This window comes from Aquila chrysaetos, chromosome 1 (assembly GCF_900496995.4).
Source record: "Aquila chrysaetos chrysaetos chromosome 1, bAquChr1.4, whole genome shotgun sequence".
Classification (NCBI taxonomy): domain Eukaryota; kingdom Metazoa; phylum Chordata; class Aves; order Accipitriformes; family Accipitridae; genus Aquila; species Aquila chrysaetos.
The window spans coordinates 37,965,768-37,993,089 of NC_044004.1; the positions used below are offsets into that span (position 1 = coordinate 37,965,768).

The 27,322-nt window shown below is 37.6% G+C and overlaps 1 protein-coding gene and 1 long non-coding RNA gene across 2 annotated transcripts in view; one reads left to right on the forward strand and one right to left on the reverse strand.

Moving 5' to 3' along the window:
• Positions 1 to 27,322, reverse strand: part of TENM3 (teneurin transmembrane protein 3) — a 642,124-nt gene that overhangs the window by 526,261 nt on the left and 88,541 nt on the right. The window lies entirely within an intron of this gene.
• On the forward strand, positions 11,467 to 17,393 carry LOC115333445. Its single transcript, XR_003920809.1, has 2 exons — positions 11,467 to 11,562; positions 15,552 to 17,393. It is a non-coding gene; the product is annotated as an uncharacterized LOC115333445 (long non-coding RNA).

The following is a 27,322-nucleotide window of genomic DNA, read 5'->3' on the forward strand; positions in this document are numbered from 1 at the left end:
GACTCAAGACTGTATTACCTTGTGATAAATGCCCACCATAAGAAAATAAAATTCATTCTGAGTATGCAAAGGAGGATTCAGAATCATACATTTCTTTAACCTTCCACTGTTTTCAGATCACACAAAATTAAGATTGATATAGTATTCATCTATTTGTATGAAATGAAACCATTCAGGAAACAGCCGCAGTTGGTTAGATAATGGAGAACTGTAGGAATACAAATATTTCTATTTCTGTTAAATTTATGGTTTGAGATTGAAGAAAATTGTAGTTGTTTCCACACCTCCCAGGCTGATATTTATGAAATGGATGACTCAATTTTAATTTTTGAAATAAAAAGTTGTTATTCATTTTATAATAAATTATATATGTCCTGGTTTCAGCTGGGACAGAGTTAATTGTCTTCCTAGTAGCTGGTACAGTGCTATGTTTTTGAGTTCAGTATGAGAAGAATGTTGATAACACACTGATGTTTCCAGTCGTTGCTAAGTAGTGTTTAGACTAAATAAGGATTTTTCAGCTTCTGATGCCCAGCCAGCAAGAAGGCTGGAGGGGCACAAGAAGTTGGGAGGGGACACAGCCAGGACAGCTGACCCAAACTGCCCAAAGGGGTATTCCACACCATGGGACATCATGCCCAGTATATAAACTGGGGGGACTGGGGGTGGGGGGATCGCTGCTTGGGGACTAACTGGGCGTCGATTGGTGGGTGGTAGCAATTGCATTGTGCATCATTTGTACATTCCAATCCTTTTATTATTACTGTTGTATTTTATTAGTGTTATCATTATCATTATTAGTTTCTTCCTTTCTGTTCTATTAAACTGTTCTTATCTCAACCCACGAGTTTTCCTTTTTTTCCGATTCTCTTTCCCATCCCACCGGGTGAAGGGGGAAGTGAGTGAGCGGCTGCGTGGTGCTTAGTTGCTGGCTGGGGTTAAACCATGACAATATATTAGATTTTAAAAACATCCACAGTGAAATGGATTAGCCTACCTGTTAACCTGCACTGAGTCATCTATAATGCCTTTAGTAAAACTGAAGTAAATGTCACTGTGTAGAAATAGTATTATTTGGTCTACTGTTTAAACCTGACTTGTCTGTGAGATACATTCAGCATTTGAACACTTAATGTGTTTTGGATGATTAAGGTAGATAATGCCATGTGGCTGAATGTCTAAGGTAGATCATACTATATGGCCAAATGTCTAAGTCAGCGTCCAGGAGTTGGAACAGGGGAGTTTTAGTGGCTACTCTGAGACAGAGATATGGCTAATATCCTGAAGGAAAAGTCCTGAAGAGTAGGGGTTAAGCAAGCAAGATGTTAACTTGAGATGAGGGATTGCGGAGAGGAGATAGCCAGAAGATGTTCACGCACACCGAGGCATCAAATCCTCAGTCTTGGTGAAGAATTTATTATTAGAGGATAGAAACAGAATGATACAGGTCTGGGAACCTCTCATTTAATCTTCAGCCTTTCAGGAGGCCTGCATCCATTGCTTAGCTTCAGATAACACAGGAATCAATACAGGACTATATTAAGAGATGGAATTAGGTACACTTGTTATTACCTTAGCAATTATAAGGGACAACTGTTGGGCAGAATTACCCACCTTACCTTAATTATAGTAAAAGGAAATAAGATGACCAAGAAACTTCAGAGATGAAAAGACTAACAGAAATGAGCTTGTATTTTAAAAGAGAAATGGCAAAAAGCCAGGTGTTGCAAACTAGCCAATAGATGAATTTGATTTCTGACTTGGACAGTTTTATATTGTCTTTGGGATATATTCATTACCTTGGGATAATTTAATTTAATAATGGATTGGGTAATTTTATGTTAGTGATAAGATAAGGTTTCTGAACTGAGACTGTGTTTGCCTGGCACTTAACGTGTTTTCATGAGAAAATGTCTGATCTGTAGATGTCCAGTAACCTTCTTCAAAACTTACTTTCTGAATTTAGTTAAACAAGACATTCCCTTATGGCTTCATTTCCTATAAGCATTCTTGGAAGTAAATTTTCAGTTTTAAACATGAATACCTACTCCACCTTCTGTTTTTGTTTTCCTTATTATCCTCCTAATCATAAAATGCATTAATTCCATGCAATCTAACACGTGAATCTTCCATATCATATCTGCATTACATTGATCTTCATTTGTGCATCACATTGTATGTTTAAAGTAAAAATTGATTTTTTAAAAATCAGTTACTGAGAGAGTCTACTTTCCTTGAATTTTCTTGATTCCCAGGTGCCAACTGAGAGGACAAAAGGGGACTTAAAAGGTAGAGCATTTCATGGTTCTTAAGACAGCATCTACTAAAAGAGACTTTTCATCACCTTAATGTAAATAAGATGTAATTATCACTGACAGTTAAAAAAATATATCAGTAAACCAGACAGTAGAAGGAACAGCAGGACAATGTGTTATGGTCTCAGTGCAAAAATACAAGTTGTACCTGCAAAACTGTTTTAGCCAGACATATTGTTGGGTTAAGCACAAGCCTAACTAGATGATGGCTTCAAATATTCAAGAGATCAACAAAGAGGTGTTCCTTTTGGCTTTTATATACATAAAAAATACATTGTTCAAATCTTTAAAAAAAATAATGAAATTACCTCCATGGTACAGTTCTGATACCAATTTTTAAGCAGATTTTTTAATTTCACCAGAAAGGTAACATACTCCCATACACGGCTTAAAATAAAATTATTAAGCTCAAGCCAGTATACAGGGTCTATCAGCTTGTTGAAAGATCAACTTAAGGGCCTGACTAAACTTTCAGACAGGACACCTCTCCAAGAAGTATAACGGGTGCAACCTAGAAAGAGTGTGATTAAAGATTCAAAGAAATTCAAAAGGAGGCCCTGGTTCCTCCTGGAAATTCCCTCATATAATGATGTATTTGACTTTTCGGTCAAATTCCCAAATGCCAAAAAACTACGGCCATGTCCTTCTGTCTCCTACTCATTCAAGCAACCTAGTAATTAACTGGGATGATCTGGAAGCAAAGGAGTTTCCTGATCTCAGTTAGAACACTGACCATAACAAACTGCATCACTAAACAATTTGCGTTCCCGAATGCTGAGACTGAAACAAATATGCGGTGATCAGTAAAAGAAAGCTGCATGTGGTGACGAATTCTAGTGTTTAAAAAAGAAAAGAAAACAGTGTTTTAAAATGCTTTCCAGCTGGTTGTGGCTTCACTGCAAAGAATGTGGTTTGCTAAAACATTCCACGGTACAACGTGGTAAGTTACATGCAATTTTTGTCATTTCTTAGGGAAAAAACATTTTTTTAAAGTGTTTATTGTATCTAATGCATGCATTTCTCTGTCTTCCCTTGCACTTTCTTTTTGAAGGATTGACTCCCTTTTGTGCAGTATGGTTAGTAATTGGTGATCTTTTCAGCAAGAGCTTTTGCATGTTTTTTTTTTAAAGCAATACTGTTTTTCAAACAGAAGAAATCTGAATAGTAATTGGGATCTGTATCATATTTGTGTCAAGTGTTAATCTCTGTCAGTGAATATGGCAAATATAACTGATAGTGCATAGGCTATGGTCATAGGACTTAGTAAGCACTGTTTTAACTTCTGTCTTGATAACCTTAGGAGACTGATTTCAGAGTCCGAAAAACAAAATTAGGAGTACAAAGAAACCCCAGATATTATCTGGTTTTGTATAAATGGAAATCACAATAAAATGTAGAGATATTAATTAACCATCAACACCTGCAATCAAGATATTGATGTCTGCGTGATATGTTTCAAATTACTATAGGACAATGCAAATGTGCACAATGAACATTCGCAAAGTACTATTATTAACTATACTTGACACTGAATTCTAACTTTTCATTACAGACTGTCAACCCACTAATAGGAGCTAAAAAAAAAATCCTAACAGACTTCTCTGAGCATTTTCTTATTTCAGCTTTTCCCCAAAACCTTAACGTTTACATTTCCATGATTTTTTCACACTTTCCAGATGTCATTACCTTATAAAATGTTAGTCTTTAAATTCAGCTTAGAGTTTCTGGAACAATTAAAGATACAAATAAATTTTTATTAATTTGCAATACTTGATTTTTTTATGTCTAAAATATTAAATAAAGAATAACATAACACTACCAATTCCTCTACTACATTTTTAAAAGATATTATCAAAATCTCCTCTCTTTCTTCTCTGTCTTTCCAATCCCTACACACAGTGGCACCCAGAATTAGGATTTGTTTAGAATCCTGAGAGGCTGTAAGAATCTTCTGGAGGAAGAGTGTGAGAATTACTACTAGATAACTAAAGCTGGAATTTAAGTTTGAATCTACTCACCCTCCCCTCCCCTTTTTTTTTGAGTGGTATCAGCTGAATCTATCAGTTAAGACAGACTGCATCATTCTATCAAGTAGTCACCCAGGCCTTAATCCTAACAGAGTCATTTTACAGTCTAGCTTTGGCTGAGATAGCAATTCAGTTCACACCCAGATGGCTGGCACATTGAAAATCAGTTTGAAAGGTGAATTTCAGAGTTTAGGAACTGAGGAACAATGTAAACTCTCTAACACACACTGGCTTTAAAGAACACTTTCTTCATGTAGTCCATTTCTAATACAGAACCTACTAAATTCTCTGGCCAAGGCATCTAGTTTTCTGCACATGTACATGCTTATTTGAGCCAATATGCATCTGATGGATTATTTGTTTATTAAAGCAGAAATACATGTTAATATGTACCATAGAAAAAGTGATGATAAATAAAATAAAAATGCCACTGGTCTAATTTTTAAAAGCAAAATACCTAGAAGTATCTAGGAATATTTCTAAATCAGAGATTACAAATCAGCTAATTCAATATAAGACATATAAATGCTGATTAGCTAGCCAGGAAAAAAGCCCTATCCAGAAAATGGACTCTATTTTATCTCACTTGGAACAAGAGAGTAAACCGGCATGGAGTACTGCATGTAAAAGCCATTTAGGTACAATCAAAAGTCATTTTCATCAGCACAGATGCCCCAAATTGACCACCATAATGTGGTGGATTAAATGGGTCTTGGAATTAATCACATATGAAAGAAGTTCTCTTGAATGGTGGAATCATATGGGACCTCCACCTGCTGAGATGTTATTGATGCACTATCCGAACAGCTTTCTAAAATGCTGAAAATAAGTCTTTGTCTTGTAACATTTTTCACTCAGAATTTGATGAATGCAGGCAAATACGGCAAGGAATACTAACTGTATGCAATTAACTATTTTAAAAGGCAAATAATTCTGGCATAGCAGAGTCTGTTCAGTCAAAATGAAAAGTTTTTAGTAATTTCTAATCTCAGTGATGAAAGATTTGATTCTATAACATAGGGCAACGAAAAGAACAACAACAAAAAAAAGAACCATCAGAAAAAAGTGGTAAGAGGGTACTGTCATGTTTTCCTCTCTGCTTTTCTCAAACTGCAAAATCTATTCAAGCTGGGGGACTGGAAAGCAAATGTCATGTTTGCAAAACAAAAGAGGAAAACATCACCAGATTCATAGGGCATATGAATAAATTTAAATCTATTTGATCTTCTGTGCAAAATCTATAGTGAGCTAATGTAACTTCCAAGGTGGGTCGAAGAAACGTATCAGTATGGTAAAGTGTCATCACGTGAGTCAATACAGAATCCATGAGTATCGGTCATTAGGGGCAACGACATGGAGGCAGACTTAAAAATATGGCCTTGGGTACACACAATTTGTTTAAAAAATGTAAATATAAAGGGGAACAATGCAATCATAATTTTAAAAAATGTCCCTGTCTAGATGAGATTCAATATGTATTAGATATAAGCACACAGAGACAGAAGAATATTGCAAATGTGGTAACTGTTAGTTTAGTTCTGGCCTGTTTACTCTACATATTTAGGATTTTTACAGAAATTAAGCTAAATGGTATACATGACTCAGCTGCAAATTCTTTGCCACCTCTCCTTTTTTCATGAGGCCACTAGCATGCCTCCTGAAACACATGTGCAATGGCACCTCTCTACAATATTTTCAGAGGATACAAGAAGTTTCCTTCTCCCTGTACATGTCTCCCTAGAGTTAAGACCTTTAATCTTAATCAATCCTTTATAATTTTTCCTGAATAAATGAGAGTAGACCCCAAGCGATTTTTATGCTTCCTCTAAGGCTTTGAAAACTGTACCTTGGCTGTGTTTGGAAAACAACTGCCACCTATACCAGGGAACCTAACCCAATGCCAACTAGAAAATTTCTAAGAATGGAATTGATTGTGAAAACCATAAAAGAGGCCAATGATTAGGGCAACCATCTGGCAAGGATTTAATGTCCTCTCTCTCCTTAAATTAGACCAAACATGTCAACTGAGTACTACAGCCATTAAGGCAAGCAGTTTTTCCTTTTTATCATGATAATAACTATTTACACAAAATAGAACAGTTCCAATATGAATAGATTGAGAAAGACCATCCCTCAGATAATGAAGAACTGTTGTTTAAGGCATTCTCAATAGGTTTAAATTCCTGATTTTGTCTTCTGTAAGGAGATCTGGAATATACCTCATTAGAGCTATTCAGAAAGGAAAATGAAAAGTGACAGACTTTGAGATACTGACTATGAAACATAGTGTAAAATCAGGTGCAATGTGTTAGACCAACGCTTGACCCAGCCCAACATCTGCCTCCAGTAGCGGTCATTAAGAGACACTTCTGGAAGAGCATAAAAATAGGGCAGATGTATTGAAATAGTTTTCCAGAAGACTGGGTTAGCCTCCAGCAATTTATTGGCCAGGGTCTCCCTGAGCAGGAGGTGATGCTTTCTCTGGGCCAAACCTTTCACATTCCATGTCTTTCTTTAAAGTTGGAAAGTTTTTACTTTCACTATAAAGGAAAAAAATTCTGAGGTCTAAAGGAGGAAGAAATTTCTAAAATCAGGTTCGAGCAAGGTTGAGGCTTTCACATTTGGGAGATGTTGGCATCTATTTTACGTATCTGGCAACCAGATTCAAAGCTAAATTTAAGAAGCACATACAATGGCCTAATCTTCCATGAATATTTATTTAGAGGAGCAAAGCTGAACTCTTCCAGCTGCACAATCGTTGTCATCTTTGTAAAGGAATCCTATCTGAATTTTCCTCTTCATTGTAAGTAAAAATCTCTCTCCCTACAGGGGAAGAGGGCACAATCTAATCATTTTGGTAATAGTGCCTTTTATTAATCTTTTCTGTGAGAGAGAATAAGCAAGCCCTAAATATCTAAAACTACATTATTTAACCTTCTGACAGCACTTCTTTTAACAGCAGACAATTCCCTGCCACAGTCAACTTCCAGTAAGAAAACCAAGATTATTCATATACACAAAGGCAAACCCTTACTTTACAATCAGAACTTTGCCATTTTATTAGGGGAAATTAAAGCAAAATAGATGTGTGTAAATTAATTTTATATTCTACTAGTAACTTGGAAATCTCCATAAGGCCTTAACAACTCTAGATCAGATAAGAAAAGATTATCTGAACCACAGAGGGAAATCACATATTTTAAGACACTCAGCTTTAATCAACTAATTCAAAGTTAGATTTTATTAAACCTTGTTAATTTTTTCAGATCAAATAAGCTTCACAAGGAGAAAAGAGCTATTCCATTTAATGTCTGAGTACACAGTGTAACTGCAATGAAGCAGAATAAATCTACAAATTGTAAAAATTGTGTCTTTCAAAGAATGCTTTCAATATCACCAGTGAATAGGTTAGAATTAACCATTAATTTTTTTTTAACCAATTCAGAGGTATTCTTTTCCGCTAAATGTTCATGACATACTAACTCTGAAGTACGAGAAAAAAACAAACTATTTTCCAGTGTGACTGTGACTTGAGGTTGATTTAGCTGTTTAAGAAGGTGGAAACTCTGAATGTTTTCCTACAGTCAGGAGGTTTCTGATGCTCCCCCCCCCCGCCCCTGCCATGGATTCTCCAATGTATAACTGGGATTGATCACTTGTTGCCTGTTTTCCCTCTAACGGGGCACTCAGAGGTTATATGTATTCTCTTTTCCTGGAGCTTGTAAGAATATGATTATTGTTGAGACCTCTAGCCCCTGTTAAATTTAGTTGAAGCACTCGTGTTTCAAAGTTATTGAGGAGCTGGGAGAGAAGCGGATGGAAATACACAAGTGCATAATGTGACTGCAAGACTTTGTGTCCACAGAAAATTGGTTAAAAACATTAAAAAAATAGATAGTACCACTACCCATATTTAGATTGATAGAATTCAGTTATATCAAAAAAGGCATAAAATCATATTAAAAAAAGGCAAATACAACTCTGCTGACTGCTGACAACTCCCCTTATGGAAGAAGAATTCTGCTGATCCGGAGCTGGCACACCCTGCCCACTCACCCCCATCTTCCCGGGATCACACACAGCACGTCAGGCATTTCTTGGCAGGGTATTCTGATAATCCTGAACAGCCCAACCTTTTGGAGCACTGCCAGGCAAACATGTACTGAAATAGCCTCCTTCTAACCTGTTTCCAGAAATCACAAGAACATTGCAAAGCCAACCAGGGAATCTGGCTCCATGTGTTTAAGTAACCAGGTTTTGCTTGCAGTATTACCCTGAACAGCAGAACTCTACCCTGAACGCCTAGAGATATATAACACCAATATAATTGAGACTCATTTTCATTTTGGATTCATTACTTTTTAGTTAAAAGAACTGAGACTTTTTTCTGCCTTTTAACATTTAATATATTTTAAGTACTGTGCTTTAAAGTATTTGATTTAAAAATATTTTGATAGTTTTTTAGAAGTGATGTCATTAAATATCATGTAATATCCAACCTAAGATAATTAGCTTTCAGTCAGTCCTTACACATTATCTAGACAGGTCTAGCTAAAGGAGGATTTAAGATTACCATTTTATTCTACTATATACTTTGTGCCATGTCTTTCCATTGATGTGAACAGTTCACTGCAAAAAAAAATTCTGGTTATCTAAGAACCCATCTCCTTACCTGCATGGTGTTTATGCAAGATAATAAAATAGAGGATTTGGTAATAATTTTATACCTGATCCCTTCAATACCTTATAATTGCTAATAGTAATTTTAGTGGCTGCTGAAAATCCAGTTTACAAGATATGATTCGGGAGTGTACAGTTAATAGCGTTTAGGAGAGTGACAGTATCTAGTAACATCTAGTTATGACTGATGCAAAATAAAGTTAAAAGAAAAATAACACTCCAAAGTTTTGATTCAAACAAGCAAACATGCAAAAGTACAAAGAATCTGTATAAGTGAAATGAGAAATGTAAGCTGTTCCCTTCCTTTTATCAAGTTTTCTTCCATTCTGTCTGTGTTTCCAATATAAAAATCAAATGATATAATATATAATTTCTCTTTTCCGTGTTGGTCCATCTTTTATTTACCATGCATTATAGTAGACAAATCATCATTTATTTTCTCATTGAACTACCATCCATAACAATAATTTAAAACCAGCTAATAAACATTATGGTTTGTTAGAACTGCTACCGATTAAATCTTAAGTGTCTAAAACATACAAATATAAACAGAATGTAATTAGAGCTATTTAAAGAATCCATTTTTAACTTAGATTAACCATACTTTCCATTTACTGGGGATAAACACTCATAAATGAAACCCATTGCTGAACAAGAAGCAATTACTTCAGTTTAAAATATTAATACATACTGCCTTTTAAAAAGCCGAGGAAAATCATTTATGTACTGTGCAATACAATCTCAATTCATACCGAGAATGAAAATGGGATGGCATTCTGAATCCTAAGCAAGCTGCAATCATCTTTGAGGTACAGTTTGTTCTAATCCATTTATAAGTCCATTAAACTATTTTCTCCAATTAGCATTGGTCTCAAAATAATTATTATAAAATACATATACATGGTTTTTGTATTTTTAAGCTAATAAAACTGCCCAACTTTGTCGACTAGCTCTCTTGCAACAGTCCTTCTTGGTAATACCCAAGACATGCTAGTAATGCAAACTAATTACTGATATACAGCACACTAATCTAGACTGGATAGACTCTCAAGCTTATCCCAGACAGCAGGTCTAGAAATGTACACATACATGCATATACGTATGCACCAGGGAGAACAGGTATATGTTGGATTATAATAACCACCTGATTATGAAACACTTCTAAGTTCTAGAGATAGCTGATTTCAGGAAAATGATTTATATTTGATACTATGATTTTCTTCTGCTTAGACTGTTACTTGGTTCTTTCTAAGCATGGTGTTATAAATTGCATTTAAAGGTATAATTTTGAGCTAAATCATACAAAGTCTTATTTCTTCACGCTGATGCACTGAGAAAATATTAAGTGGTTTGCTTTCTCTACAGCTGCACAGGACCTCTTCACCAGAAAGGGCAAAACCATGGATCCGACAGTGCTGTCAACTAGGTTTTTATTAGCCAGCATTGCTGTGTCAAGGTTGGGACCTGCCCTCCTTCAGCCTCAGGACAATAAAGACTGTATTTTCAAAGAGGTAAGAATAAGATTATTGATATTTTAAACCAGATTTGTTGTTTATTCCTCCTATAAGGTGTCACCTCATGCACTACAATTTACCTGGTTACGTAGCTCTTGGACTACACTTGAGTGTAGAGAAACCGAGCATGGGAATTCCTCTGCCATCATTTCCGAAGTCATGATCTACTGTTTTAATGCTTTTGCCAATCCCTCACTCTAAGAAACCACAATTCTAACTGATATAAGAAGTTTAACAAATTATTTTTCTATTCTCTTTGAAGTGGTATTTTTATGTTTATATCTATGTTAAAGGCAATTAACAACTGAGCAAAGTGAATAATTAATTATATGCAATTAGAGTGGAACTGTAGACAAATAGTACCATATTACCGGCAAATCTTAACAATGTGATAAATTATGGCAATTATAGGCAAAGTAATAATGATTTTCAATCAAACAATATAAATGAGAATGTGTTCTGTATTCACAACAATCAAAGCTCAATCTGTTTGTCTGTGTTTAAACTGGCTGCAATTTATACACACGCAAATCATTATTATGCCTCTTTTGATGGAACATGCTTATTTTCAGGTCTACTTCATGTTACTGATTTTTGCATACCTATTAGCATTTCCCTCTGGAAATGCTTGAAGGGCTTCGAGGATTGTCCTCCCTTCAGCCTTCCTGAGACATTTCAGGACACGAACTCCCTTAACCCACGGCCCCGCGTCCATGCGGACAGTGCCTCCTGCTGCACGATGGGCTCCTGCGAGGAACCTACAGCTGCAAGGAGCATTTTGGACTCTCCAGTTTATACCCTGCTGTAGCAGAGCAAGTCTCCTCTCATTAGTTATTTAACTTAACATGACAAGCTCTATACTGCAAAAATAGCGCAAATACTCCCTGCAGCTGTCTCTTCTGTGTGGTCAGTAGCCTTGGCGAGAAACGTTGGGGCCGAGTAATGCAGTCGCCAAAGTCTCCCCGGGACTCTGAGCAACCCTACTTATAAAATCCCACCAGTGACGTGAATTTTGGATAGGAAAAGGTAATCCGGTATCTGAAAGCGCAAGCAAGCACCTACGACTTCAGAACAGCAACGCAAGGAGGCAACCAGAGCCCAGCGCTGAGGGAACGCCCGCAACGCGCTGCGGGCCCAGGGCTGGCCGCAGGAGCCACACGCGGCCGCGGGGAACACGGCCGGGACGCCAGCCGCGGGCGCACGCCGTTCTCCCCTCGCTCCCCGGGGAAAACACCTGGATTTTAAGAGCCAGAGGGATGTCCGGAGCCCTGACGCGGGCGAGCGGCCGGGCCCGGAGCCCCCCTTTCCTCCCCCCGGGGGGCGGCCGCGGGGCAGCCGTGTAACCCACGCGCTGCCAGAGGCCGCCGCCGGCTCTCCCCCGCGCCCCCCCGCTCCGCCGCTCCGCCTCCGAGCCCGGCCCCGCCCGGGGGCCGCCCCGCCCCTGGGCGCGGGCCGGGTCTGGCGCCGCCCGCCGGAGCCGCCCGGGGGGGGGACGCTGCCGCCCCCCTCGCCCCCGCCGCACGGCGGAGGGCGGGCGCCGGCGCCCGGTTGCCAGCGGCTGGGGCTGGGCTGCGGCAGCGCTAGCTGGGAGAGGCAGCAGAGCTGGAAGAGCCTCGCTTTTCAGTGAACACGGTAGTCCCGCTGCATCCGCCTTTCAGCATTTTTTGTTTTGTTTGTTTTCCTAGGTCGATCATGCAAAAAGTCGGTCAAAACAATATTTAAAAGCGGTTCCAGTCGGTGTTACAACTGCCCAGCATTATAAAATAATACATATTTTTCCTAACTTAAAAGGGAACTGCGCGTAATATGGGTACGAGCATTCACTCTGACAATTTTTCTAGTAAAGTCAGTTTAAGAATGCCTAAAGGAAACATACGGATAATTTTCTACATACACATAGAATTTCCCTCCTTTTGATTTTAATTATTTCCTGCATTGTATAAAGCACATATAAGCCATACTTCAGATAATTCTTGAAATATACCTGTAGAACTGTAATAGTTACTGTATCATTTCCGCTACATGATAACTATGAAGCCAGAAAACTGGGAATACATCATATTACAGCTTCTTTTATAAATTAAATGCGAGACGTCTAAGTTCAATACGTCTGTAAACACAACATGCACAGGACAGACAGGGCATTCAAGCTGCAGCCGACATTCGGTCTCTGATTTTTTTCCATGAAGAAAACAGGAATTATAGAAATGTGCTCAAAAATACCCCACCTTATTTAAAAAAAAAAAAAACAAACTTCTATTTTCTTCATGATGGATGAATTTTTTACTTATGAATATGATTAAATAAATTACAAAGAATTAGTTTTTTGTGATTGTACCATCTATATACTTCTAGTGTCTGCCTAAGAACTTTTGAACTTGTTGGTTACTTTTAACCAGTTTGACAGAAAGATAAAGCTTCTCTAAGTAAGACACTCCTTACTGTCTCACGAAGTCTGACAGCAAGACAGAAGAAAGACACCCTACTCATGCCCTCTCAAGAAGGTGTACCACGATGGCACATAGAATCTATGGAGGAGAAATATTGTTGGAAAATCCTTAATCCAATGCCATGCTTTAAGGTCTGTCCCACTTACAAGAGTGTTCCTTTCCTGGGTGTCCAGCGTCTGAAAATGGGTGAGCTCCTGATAGAATTTTTAACAAATCAATTAAAATTCAATTATCCACAGGAAACTGGTGTACAAGTCATGGAGTTGCTTTGCTGCATTTTGAGGTCTGAGTTTACCTACTAGATTAAACTTTTCAAGAGATACATAGGGAGAATGAGCAAGTTTGAAGATTGTTAAGTTTCTCACACCTGAAAGGGTGAGATTATTATGAATAAATCCAAAATGAAGCCAGAAAATGCTAGAGCGCTGAAATTTCACCAGGATTTGACCTGGCTGAAAAGGGATTTTGCAGGTCATGATGTCAGACACATATCTGTGCTTCATATATATTCCATGTAGGATCCCCGGGTCCTTCAGTGTATCTGCAGATTAGGAGACTTTTAGAGATTACATGTATTCAACTATTTACCAGCCATTTTATGCTGACTAAAAAAAAATAGCAAGTATAATATATTTAAAGGGTATTTAACTTTTTATAGTACAGTTCTACTTTTTAGAATATTCTGAAAAAGGTGATTTCTGCAACTGTATTCTAAATCTGTACGTAAGTGATTTCTATAAGACTTGAGGCATGAGTGATTTTAATGGAGGTCTATTGTAGTGCCTACTTAACTATCAGCCCTGACTTAAATTTGCTAAATATACACACACATGCAGAACTCACCTATCTAAATATACTGAATACCTATTCAGCTTTGTATATACATGAAACAAAAATCATTGTAAATCTCCATTTACCAATTTCATTGGTGTTAAATCATAATTATGTAACACCAGGAAAACAGGCAACTTTTCTGAGCTTGGGATCAGTATTCTGAAATTTCTACTTCAAGTTTATTCTCTTTCCTGTCTCTACACTTTTAAACCATTCCCTCCTTTTTATTAGCTCATTAGGATGCTATCTGCTGCTTTCTAATAAATTCTTCTGCACGCTTTTGTGGCCTTTGAGTGAAATCCTGGCTTTGTTGAAGATTTTGAGCACTGATTTCAGCAGAACCCTGATTTTACCTAATCTGTCTCTCTTTTACAGTCTTCTCTGTCCAGTGAGGTAAATATATTTGTCAAGAATTCTGAATTTCTAACCTGCCTGTTCCCTATCTGAATATTCTGAAATACTCTCAGAACAAATCTAACATAATTTAATTTTATCCTTATTTCTTCCATGATCTTCCATGATTCACCAATTATTTTTCTGTTTTTGTTGTCTTACCAACTTTCCCCCCCTAGAAAAAGAAGTCTTACCTCTGCCCCACTTAATTCCCTCTGCCTCACTTACTTCATGAATCATTTTAATTGCTCTTAAAGCTGTTTAAGCTTTTCATTTCTAGTGCATTCCCTGATAACATACTCTCACTTTTTTTCCTCTATGAAATCAGCCTCATAGGAAAATAGTATATCTCTTTGTTAGATAAACCAACAGCCAGTACTATGTTATTTGTATCTAGGGCATTTAAATGCTGCCTCTTCTTGGGTTTTGTGCCTGCTGTCCATTGTCAGTGACAGCACTTCCCTGCTTTCTTCTGTGGCTCTTCCTCATTCTCTCTCACCACTACTTGGCTGCATCACAGACTTTCACTTTCCGTCTTCTTCATATCAAATGTTTCATGCTCCACACCCCTTTTCTTTCCCCATAACTTTCTTTGTATTTTTTTTCTGGTAAGATCTGCATACCTCAGTTATTTGCAGCACAGGCTACCTAAGGTGCCAGATATTTAAAAAGCAAAAATATATATATAGTTTATTTTTAATATATTGCCCCCTTTGTATGTTAAATGCCAGTTTGATTTACCAGGAAATCCCAATTCTAATGTTCCACTCCAATAAATTATCTCTCTATATGTTCTTAAAAATATCTGAATCAGCAAATTTACATTGTGCAGATTTCTATACATCAGTCTAAAGCAGAAAAATGTATTCATCTTTTACTTTTAACCATATCACCAACTGCAGCTCTCAGACTTCCTTTCGGAGCCCAGCCGCAGACCGCCAGCTGTTTCACATCCATCAGGCTTCCCCAGCCTGAGAACAGGCTTTATGTTTCATCATTTCAGCCAGAAGGCACATCTTTTTTATATAACCTGGCAAATATCACAAAAGGAAAGCTCAGCTACAACAGCGGAGGTCAGCCAGGGAAAATAGAAAAAACACAGTGGGTGTTTATTTATGTTTACCTCTGCATGGGGATCGAGGCTGCCGTTCACCCTACATTTAATGCATTTACTTCCACAAGGTACAATCTCCGCTGACACAGGCTATTGTTTCCTGACATTGTCTGTGAACTATGCTGAGGAAGGACTAACGTCTGAAAAGCTGGTTTTGTAAACCTAACAGTATTAAACAGAACAATTTTATTGGACAACTGGTTTTAAGACACTTTGCACTGCAGGAGATTCATCTCACTCGCCTGGAATTGGACAGACACAGAGGCTGGGAAGAATACTTGAGGACAATGCCATGCTCCACCTCACAGAACAAGAGATCCTCCACATCAGTTAAGGACTAATGTGAAAGGGCAAAAAGGAGCCCTGCTCCTTCTCCAGCACCAGAAAAGCCGGTCAGTAGAGAAAGGTGTAAACCAGGTGCAAATGGGGACCTTTGGATTCTGTGTATGAAGGGCAGGATCACTGAGATACATCGAAGTTGTGGGAGTTAAAAAAAAAAGTGGTCTGTCTGTATGGGTTACATTATTCTTTCAGTATATATTATTTTTGTTATTAAGTTTCATGAAATTGTACCATTAATAATCCTGTATATGTTACTTTCCTTGTAGTTATCACTGCAGTCAATTGCAAATATTATTTTACTCTTTTAATGTTATTTTACTATTTTAACTGGAATACAGCCTTGAAAGTGCAAGCACTATTCATAAATGCAATGTTGAGATTATTAAAGCTAGAGATACGTGAACATAGTAAAAGATGAGAAAAATGTATTTGGGTTAATTTGTGGGCTTCTGTTCTGTAAGCATAAACTTCGGAAGTCTCTTAAAAACCTCTTGTGTATTCTCAGAAACATCCTTAACTCATTATAAGCTGAACTGTCACTTTTATTATTGTGTGTATTAGACATTGCTTAAAATTAAAAACATTAATCAGAAAACTGCTGTCCTAACCAAAGAAAATATTGCCCAGTCTAAAATTCAAATATTAAATTATTTAATTTACAATATGTGGGGTTCACAAGATCAGGATACAGTGTATAGTGCCTTTATGTCACTGTATGCATGTGTATATGTATCACAAGCTTTGTATTGCAAATTGCAGAACACTGAAGTAGAAATTGTGCCAAATCTATGACGCATACTATTAAAAAGTATCTTCAGCACCTTCATGAATGGAGAATATTTCTGGCCAGAATCCAGAAGCTGTGGGATAAATCTGGGCAAGTGGCTGCAGAAATCCATTCACAAAGGACTTCAGGGCCAGGGGCTTCATTCACATGTATAAATAATGCAAAATTATTTTTCTTTGAGAAGGCAGAAGTCCTTGTGGGGACAAAGTTGGTTACAAGATGGTTACAAGACTTAATAAAAATTGTTAATTAAAAACAATGGTATTTCGTTGGGATTACTGCTTGGCTTCTGTGAGTATCTGTGCGACAGATAACCACATTCACACAATGATCAGTGATGCATACCTTCAGACATGAATATTCCTCACTAAATATGAAAGGATGTCAACAAAGTCACACTTCTGTAGACTTACTCAAACCTGTTATTGTTTCAATGAAACCTACCATTGCTATAAATTGAATGGCGCTGCAGGAAGGGATTCTCATTCATCTTCAGGTAACTGACGGGATTGGGTGGGGAGTTATTCTCACCTCTTCACTTTTAATGTCAAATAGATAGGCACTGTCTCCTCCTGTCAGACCTTATCCAGACAGCAACAGAATTTAAGGCTAACTATGTCCCTTTTCAATTTTGACTTTGTTTTTTTCTTTTGTAAAAAGATGGTATACGTATATGTGTGTATCTCTCTGTGTCTGTTAATTATTCAGTTACACAAAAAAGAAGCCCTATGCATCTTTGAAGACCTCCTGCCTTCCTGATAAGAACTGCATATAGACATAGCGAAATTAGTCAATAGTTAGTCCTCGGGGAAAAATTAGTTTTTTTCCTACAATAATTCAGAAGATATTATTTAGCAAACAGGAGTCAAATCTACTTTGATATGCATTCTACTTGTTGAATAGACAAAGAGATCAGAATAAACAGAACAAATATGATGACATTTATGTATATTTGTTTATATTTTTCCCCACTTTTTTTTCTGTCTGTAAAATAAAATACTGTTTGAAACTTCAAGTGCATAAGGAATCATCTGAAGTCCTTGTGGCACACAATGTAACAAAGAGTGGAGTAAAACCATGATCACTGAGAGATATAAAGACTATAGAAAGATGAGAGACAGAGAAGTAAAAGAATCTTTAAAAATTTGCATAAGGACTCCAATTACTCTTTTATGCTTTTGATGTTCAAGCACATGTCATAAAACACTTCATGTTGCTGTCCAGACCTCTCCTACACAAGTAACTTGAAAGAAAGATTCCTATTTTGCAGGAAAGTTTTCCCTTCTTTTTTTAAATTTTTTTTTCATACATATTACAGTTACCATGAAGAGCATGAAAATTAGTTTTGATAATGTTTAATTTCTCCATAAACATTACCTTTCTGTGTACCAACATATGGCTTCAGGATTTAATCAGACCTGTCCCTCACAGCTATACATTTTTTTCCTAACCCACCGAACATTATGTAGTATTATATATAGTTATATATATATGTAACATTATAGGCACTATATAAACATACATATAATATGTAAGTGTTATACAGAACTATAGTTTACTGTCTTTTGGAAGCCAGTGAGAAATTTTTTTCTAAATGAGGTGATTTACTAATCCAATCTCTTCAAGACTTTGGAGCTTTGTAACTTATTGTATTAGTTGGTTTTGTAAGATAACCGCATTACAGGTACCTATCAAGCAGTATAATTCCTTCCTGGTATTTCAGAACAGAAGTGCTACTTCTAAACAAGTTGAGTGGAGGCAGCAAATACAGGCCCTTTACAATAAATTGCACTCCGTTTTCTTAAGCAACCTTGCTGTAGGTATATTCAACTTCTAAAATATGCTTCTTATGAACATGTGAAGGACTCAGCAATTACAATTTTATTACATTTAAATTCTTACAGAATATATCAAGATAGGAAGACTGAAAATTTGATCTTTTTGTGAATGAGCCATAGAGAGAAAGGGAGGGAGAGAAAGAGCATGGTTAGTAGCTGAAAATATCATCCTTTTTCACTAGTTTCAGTAGACTACACTAGCAATTATGTCTTGGTGATATTGATATTGAACCACCTACTCCATCCGGAAGGAGAATGTGGTCAGAAATTACTATTTTCTTATGTCAGATACTGATAGTCAGTACATTCATATGGAAAAATATCATCAGTTTAGAACTGAGAGTTCCAGATAGAGCAAATGTTTAGTGTCCACATTATTTGTAATTTTCTGCAAGCTGCAATATTCCTAGTTTCAGTGCAGTGATCAATATTCAGCAAGGCTACATCTTCTCAAGCTGGGATCCAACAGGTAGCACACCTCCCAGCATAAACTGAACACAGCTTTCACTGAAACCACCACCTGAACCACTAGCAGAGGTTGACCCACAACATCTGTATCTCTTACTACTGATTCCTCAAATATAATGTACTCTAACTCAGACCCCAACAGTAGAGACTCCTGAATTGTTTTAGTAAGAAACCTGTGAGCTTCTACAAATGTAACACTGATTACAGAGATCCTACAAGTAGTGCTCTTCTGTGCCAACTTTTTCACAGATACTTGAGGGGAAGCACAGAAATACAGTCTTCCCACTTTTCTAGTTACTGTTTTTACTTTGTCTGTCTCAGCTGGCAGACTTAGAAGGGCCCATAAAGATTATTTTATATAACTTTACATATATATTCCCTCCCCCACAGGACACTAAAGTCTATACAAACAGAAAGAAACAGTGGAATTCAGTGATTAACAAAAATGATCAAAATTCTGCAAATGATATGTAGCAGAAGCATATAGACTTTCTAAAGCCACATTCTTAAGCTGAAGGCCATTCAGTTATATATCTTGCCTACAAAGAATGGCTTGAATATCAGAGACTACAACACCACCACTCATTCTGCAGTTTGAAGAGAATAACTACAGGTATGCTACAAATACAGTGGGAGTCCTTTAAAAACCCAAATCCCAGGCTTGATCTGGTTCTCCAGCCATAAATAGGGACAGAAAAACTGCTGATAGTACTCCTGAATAACTCTCATTTAAAGCCGATGTATGAGGAACATGAGAATGTGGTCCAAAATAGGCATCAGGAGCATAATGATTTAACAACAAATATATTGATAGGCTTGTCACTAGATCGAGGCAAGGTATATGAATCCCAAGTATAGAATGAGAAAATTGTTCTATGATAAGCACAATGTAACTGCTGGTAAAGAAGACTTGCTTTGTTTGGCGGGTGAGGGTGTTGAGCCCCTTTTACTTACAGAGAAACAAAATCTTGGGGGGAATATTAAACAGGTAATAAAATATGTTTGGAACTGTCTGGATAAAAAAACCTATCAGAGTATTTTAAAGTGAAAGTAACAAAGAGAAACCTTAAAAATTATCTACATCTTTATTTAGCTGTTACTTCTGAAACTGCTTTTAGTAGACACAATACTATCCCGTACATTTAAACTGAATTACTCCTCTAGTGTATATATGCAAAAATGTTTAGAACATATAATAAAACACACATTGAAAAAAGAAGACAAAGTAAATAATTTGTCTAATGTATATACATGCTTTATATATGGTTATATACATATGTTTATATACCTGTTGTCTTGCAGGGGAGGGGGAAGAAGAGTGAAGCCACCATCTATTTATGACTGCAAATACTGACATGTTATTGGAAACTAAGGGCGAAAAGAATTTCCAGTCTTCTAGTCACTGATGTGAGGCAGATAACTTGGTAAAATGCTTTACCGTATTCCTGATAAAACGTACCATTTATAGAAAATCAAATCCACTGCTGCAGCTCTAGATTAAAGAGACAACCTTAAAAGAAGAAAAAAAAAATCTACTTCCAAATAGTCTTCCTTTTTGTAAGTACGATAAACTCTTGGCTATTTGCTCACACTTCCTGACAGAAATAGGATAGTGCCACTCTTCAAGTAAGTTCTTATTTGTTTGTTACACCTTTTGTTGGGTTTATCTCCTGTCATCCAATAATGGATAACTTTTCTGGTGAAATCAGTCATGTCAGGCCTGTAAATGAGAGCATGATTGTGGGGAATCTAAGCAACACAACCGGGAGAGCCATGGTGTTAAAAGGAGCTTTCAGAACTTTGCAAAATTTCTCTCTAAGCCACAGTTGGAATGGATGAGATTGATTTTTATTTTTATTTTTTTTTTATTTCTAAGAAACGTGTTCAGTCTACAGATACTTTATTACACTGGGAGTTTCCTACAGGTGAAAAAAATTTCAATTATCTGTCTATTATACATATAGTGCGGCTGTGTCCCAACATAATTAGTATTTTATTTCAACTGACTTGATAATCTCAGAATACATACCTATACATATATAACAGCACACTAGGAAAAGAAAACAAACCTTTATAAAAAAAGCTATTCTAAAACAGCTGAGCAGGTTAAAAATAAGATGAATATTCAGGGTTAAAGAATTTCTACATTAAAGAATGCTATATGCTCTTTCAAAGATCCCACTGAATCCAACTGGCCTCTATCTGCAGCCAAAATTCTGCAAAGAATTTTCTGCAAATAGCTTTGGTTGCAGAATCTGCAATTCTGCAAAGAGAACATCTACGAGCATAGTTCTCCTCTTATCCATGCTTGTTCTTTGCTGCACTTAAATTCAATTTGCTTTAACCCAATTAATTTAATTATACACCAGTGAATTTAGTACCAAAACCTGGCTTCTAGATTGTCTGTGAAATGAGTGGAAGAGTATCAGAAACTGGAATTTCTTACATACTTTTACAGAGAGGAGGAAAAAATACAGGGGCTATACTCTTAGTCAGCTTGCAGCCTGTGGTCAAAATGGGGAAAAAGAGATAGACCAAGTTTTTTGCGGGAACCTCTGTCAGTCATGGAGACAATGTCCCAGCAATCAGCAAGGGTGACAAACTACCACTGAATGAGCAACTCAGCAGCAGCTGGGAACCAGAAAGAGCTGCCTTTGCAAATCTTGTTTGCTATATTTTCGAGGGGTTTATCACCTGCCAGTTGGTAATGTGTAACTCTCTTGCTTATATATCATCTGTCCATTAATGGAAGACTTTGTCCCTGAAAGACTGGAATCTGTTCAGGACTCTCATCTCAAAGTGAGGGCAGAGTTACGGCTGAGAGCCAGATTATAAACCTGAGTGAGTGGGAAGTATATTAGAGTGGTGTTTACATCTTTGGAGGCAGAGAATGAACGACTGGATCAAAGAGGAAGAGTTGGGCTTTTGGCAGTTTAAGGATGATAGAAAAATAGGGCAGGAAAATGCAGAATTAGCCAAAGGTAAATGAATGGAAGAGTAAGGTTTGTGAATCTTTGGCAGTAAAACAGAGTGATGCAAGTAATGAGAGGGGGAAAAGGTACAATCTGGCTCCTCTGAGAGAAGGGTGAAGAATTGAGTGATGCACTGACAAAAGGTAAAAGTGTGTAAAGGGAAGAGTCAAAAGGACATTGTGTAAGACAGAAGACCCTGACAAAAGTAGCTGAGATTTTACTTTGCTTTTGCTGAGACCATTATTATAATGTGCAGAAGAGAAAGAAACTGAAGAGAGAGGAAAGGGTACAGCTGGGTCTAAGTAATGTTAGATTGCAACAGTACATGAAATTACTGGGACAACCGGTGTCTTTAAAGGATACAAGAGAGCCTTTGATAGAGGTGAAGGAGTGAAGGAGAGGTAGAGGAGAAAGTATTAGGGCCACAAGGATATGTTGGTTTCAGCTCCCTTTTGAAATAGTTGGCAGAGAGGTAAGTGAGAGGAATTAAAAGTAGTAAATAGCCAGCAAGAATTGCTAACATGACATTTTACTGTAAGGAAAATTCCACTAATGTATGCTGCAGGTGAACAAAATGGGATTTTAAAAAGTCATATTCACTAACCTTTCTTATGAGAGGGTAATATGTTAGCCTGCACAGCTTTTTACAAGGAATTCCATAGAAATATTTCCCAATTCTCTTATTTATATTACAATTGTAGACAGACATATAAAAAAATAGAAGAAAAACATCCATGGAAAAATGGTTACAATTTTGTCCATACTGTAACTTTCAAAGTAGTATTTCTTATTGTGAATATTTCAGAATGTATTTATGGAGGATGTCACTTGGCATATTACTCATTTTTTTGATTCCTTACTGTCCTAGAGATGATGCAAAGAGGAAGCTAACATTATGACAATGTTGGAAAGAAGTTCACTGTTTTGCATTCATTTTACAGAAAGTCATTTACAAGCCTTCATAGACTTTAAAATAGAAAGTTAAAGTGAAATCACTATATAGAGTTGTAGATATTTTCATCAGGTATCTGATTTAAACCATGGAATGAGGAAATAAACAAAAAATGTGGACTGCATGCAAGTAATGAAAATAACTACATGTAGACACAGTAATGACAGCAACATGTTTACAGAGCTAAGTTTGATTTGCCTCACCCCCGTCCTGATAGACAAAAGCTGGTTCTGATTTGCAGCCCCTGAACTGCTGCTGAAATCTCCGTACCAACACATTTATGTGGCTTCCTGACTATAGTTGGCTCACGTCCCATCGATTTAAGGCTGGGCAGAGTAAGCCTGCATCTGTCGGATTATATCCATGTAGGAGGTTTCCCTGTCTGTATTGCAGTAGCTTGTTATTACTGCATGTCCTTAACATTAGGATGTGTCATGTTACATTATGCTTACAACATGAAATAATATAGAACTTCATGCACTACTGTTGGTAGGCAGCAGAAAAACTACAGACTAAACATAAACCATTCAAGCCCAGTTTATTGCAGTAGACTGTAAGAGAATGCGCTGTAAGGTATTCGAAGAATATTCAGCATGCTGACTAGTCAAAGTACTTTTGGATAGTTCTTCCATATATTTCTAGTTTTCAGATTTCATTTGTGTTGGCTCAAGGGAGCAATCTCTCTATCATTGCAAAACACATTCAGCGTAAGTCAGTTCCTGAGAGGAATGTCAAATATGAAACAAAAAAACAAAACAAAAAGGCCCCCGCAATACAACAGAACAGGATTGTCTTGGTGAATGAAGCAAGAATTGAAAATAATAAGCTTACTAGAACAATATGAATGCTAAAATGGTTTACCTTGTATTTTTTGACATAGAGGCTGCATATGGATTGTCACAGTAGACTGTATACATTAAAACACACTGTGTAGAACATACGTTAATTTAAAACCTGTGAAACTCCGTTTATGAAACTGGCATGTATAACATGTGAACCTTAGTCGGGTTAATTAATCTGATGTACATATTCCTAACTTAACAAAAGACACCAGCTATGAAAAATATGTAATTGAATAGAGTAAGTATCATAGAGCGTTTTGGACTACTTACTAATTCCTTTTCATGTTGTGTTGACATAAGTTTACCAATTAAAAGCAGGGAATTAATTTTTCTTTTTATTTGAAACCTCATTGCTCTCAGATCTTCATGGGAAGGGCGAGCCTAAAGCAATAACCATAGGAAGGAAATGCTGTAGGGAACTCCTGCAGCATATTGTAGCAGGCAATGGGACTGCACTTTAATTCTGTATTTTGTAGCAATATTTTTTTTTTCCCCAGTTATGTTGGTAACCTCAACATTTTAAAACTACCACAATTTCCCTGGCATTTTTAAATCTTGTATTTAATAATTAATAATATTTTGTACTGAGATTCAATCCTAAGTACTTTACACTTGGTGAATAAACTATGGTAATCATTACAGTTTGAAAAACATACTGGTTTTAACTCCTTACAGTAAATCTGAATAAAACCAACTTCCTCACTATTTTCCAAATAGTAAATACTTCTTATTTAGAAATATAAATATTAACATATCTTATGGCCAGAATTGCTGGGAGCAAGTTATAATAACGAAAAAAGGTAGTGGCAACTATATTAAATTAATTAATTCCCGGTCAAATTGTGAAGGAGTAATTACTTGATGAGTTCCTTTCTGGAGATTAGAATATCTTTCAGGTGTATGAACTACAACTGAACAGATGCCCACCACAAAGGGTTTTCCTAATGTTGCAGTACCACAACCTAGGGAGTCAGAATACACCAGCTTACCTTGCAAAGGAAACAGCATGACTGAGGAAGTCCTTGAAAACAGATGTTCTTTCAACTAAAGTTTTCATGCTGATGGTTTGGGGTTTTTTAATTCAGAAATTGTCCAAGGACATTGCTTCTTGTAATCGCTCCCTTTTGGGGTTACAGGAAGCAGATCTGTCCTGATGAGGCCTTCGGTTCTTGTATTAACAGTATTAAAACCAAGAAGTCATGAACTCAAAAATAAAATGATGAAGATAGCTAAAATTGTCATGAAACACTTACCGCTTTACCTGGATTGCCAGAGCAGAATAACAGAGGTAATTAATATATGGTTTATTACACGTAAAGCTTGAAAAATAGGCTTAGCAGTTACTAGCTCCAAGATGAAGAAGTTTTGTCAGACTTAAATGCTTTGGTCCTCTGTGCTCTGTTCATCCCTGAAGCTACATCTACCCCTGCAGCTTATGTTCTGCCATGCTTGGGCCTTGGCATTTTCCTGACTAATCTCTAACCGACCAGGTTGCTCTTCAACTAGCCATACCAAATACTAAACTAGATGTGTTCCCTCCAGCAGTGCCTTGCAGCCATACATGAGAAATTAATGCTGTTTAGATCTTGTTCCAATTATAAGCAAAACAAACAAAAATGAAATACAGCCTTCCTAGTTCAAACCATTACATTTTGCTAGCTAACTGTAGGATCCACGTACAGAAGACGGGTGGTGGATGCTTCTTCCTCTGGAACCACATTTCAGAAAGTTGAACCAGAGGATGGTCTGTGTTGGACTGTGAAGGATAAAAGCAGTTGGAGCCTTGAATTCTGTAAGAGCAGAAGAAAGGTGGTCAGGGCAGTGTGCTGGTGTCAGGAGAAAGCTCTCCTGCAACGCTTGGGAGTTTGTACATTAAAGTAGCATCTGCTGGGCGATTGCTATGGAACATACTGAACCTTCTCCTGGTGTGGTAGGAGCTCTTCTTTACATACATTAATGACACTGTATCCTCCCACATTTGGAAAATCATTAAGGGTGCAGTGTGAATTTTCAGTTTGGACATACACTTACCCACTCAGAGGGAGTTTTACTGTTACTTATTTTCAGAACTATAATATAGCATGAGCTAGCAGAATTTAGCTGAGGTGAGAAAGACCTACGTGTGGAAGTAATTTTGGCCTAAACAGAATTAAACAGAGCATTTAGTTGGAAATTTTCAGGATGAATTTGGATGCTTACTCTCAAATATGCAACTTGGAAAAAAGAAAGCTGAGGACAGATACACCTTTCAGTAGTATGATAAATTAAGGATAATTGCGTGCTTTTATTGAAGTTTTTATACCTGTCTGAATCAGCAATGAACAATGAGTAGAGAAAGAAGTGCCTGTAGAACAGCTTTACAGGGAAACCTCTCAACCCTGTCTGGGGAACTGGCACACTTGGGTGTGTGTAATGCTCCTCTGTAATGCTCGTACACTGATGTGTGCAGCATGGGGAACAATCAGGAGTTAGAAGTCAGCCTGCAGCTACAGGGCTATGACCTCACTGGGATTGCAAAGACATGGTGGGATGGCTCACATGACTGGAGTGCTGCAGTGGAGGGATACAGACTCTTTAGGAAGGGCAGGATGGGAAGGCGAGGAGCGAGAGTTGCCATCTGTGTGATGGAGAGCAGCTGGAATGCATGAAACTCTGCCCTGGGATGGGTCAGGAGTCAGTAGAGAGCTGATGGGTGAAGATTAGTGGGCAGACCTACACGGTCTGCTCTTGTAGTTGGTATCTGCTACAGACCTCCTGATCAGGAAGAGGAAGCAGATGAGGTCTTCTTCAAACAACTGGAAGAGGCACAGGCACTTCACAGGCACTGGTCCTCATGGGAGACTTTAACCACCCTGATGCCTTCAACTGGCAGAAGTACGGACAGAGCGATTTTGAGAAGAATACAGAAAAACCTTTTGGGTTGAAAAACGGCTGAAAAAGGCTTGGAGCTGGGAAAGAAGAAGTATCTTCGTTAGCTTAATCCACTGTATTCTGGATCACTTTGCTTGTAAGTAAAAGATTGCATCAGAAATCCTTGACCAGAAATACCATCATCGCTTTCTCCAGGTAACTTACACAGCTCTGACTAGCAAGTCAGTCTAGAGTGTTTTACCAATCCTCTTCCCCCACCTTGTATATATCAAATGAAATATTTAATTACCAAATGTTTGTAACTAAGAAACAAATGATGAAAGGTCCATATTTTCTTATCATAGAATCATAGAATCATAGAATCATTTAGGTTGGAAAAGACCTTCAAGATCATCGAGTCCAACCATCAACCATGCCCACTAAACCGTGTCCTGAAGTACCCCATCCACTCACTTTTTGAATACCTCCAGGGATGGTGACTCAACCACTTCCCTGGGCAGCCTATTCCAATGTTTGACAACCCTCTCAGTAAAAAAAATTTTCCTAATATCTAACCTAAATCTCCCTTGCCGCAACTTGAGGCCATTTCCTCTCGTCCTATCTCCAGACACCTGACAGAAGAGACCAGCACCCACCTCACTACAACCCCCCTTCAGGTAGTTGTAAAGAGCTATAAGGCCTCCCCTCAGCCTCCTCTTCTCCAGACTAAACAGCCCCAGTTCCCTCAGCCGCTCCTCATAAGACTTGTGCTCCAGGCCCCTCATCAACTTGGTTGCCCTTCTCTGGACACGCTCCAACACCTCAATGTCTTTCCTGTAGTGAGGGGCCCAAAACTGAACACAGTACTCGAGGTGCGGCCTCACCAGTGCCGAGTACAGGGGAACAGTCACCTCCCTGCTCCTGCTGGCCACACTATTTCTGAT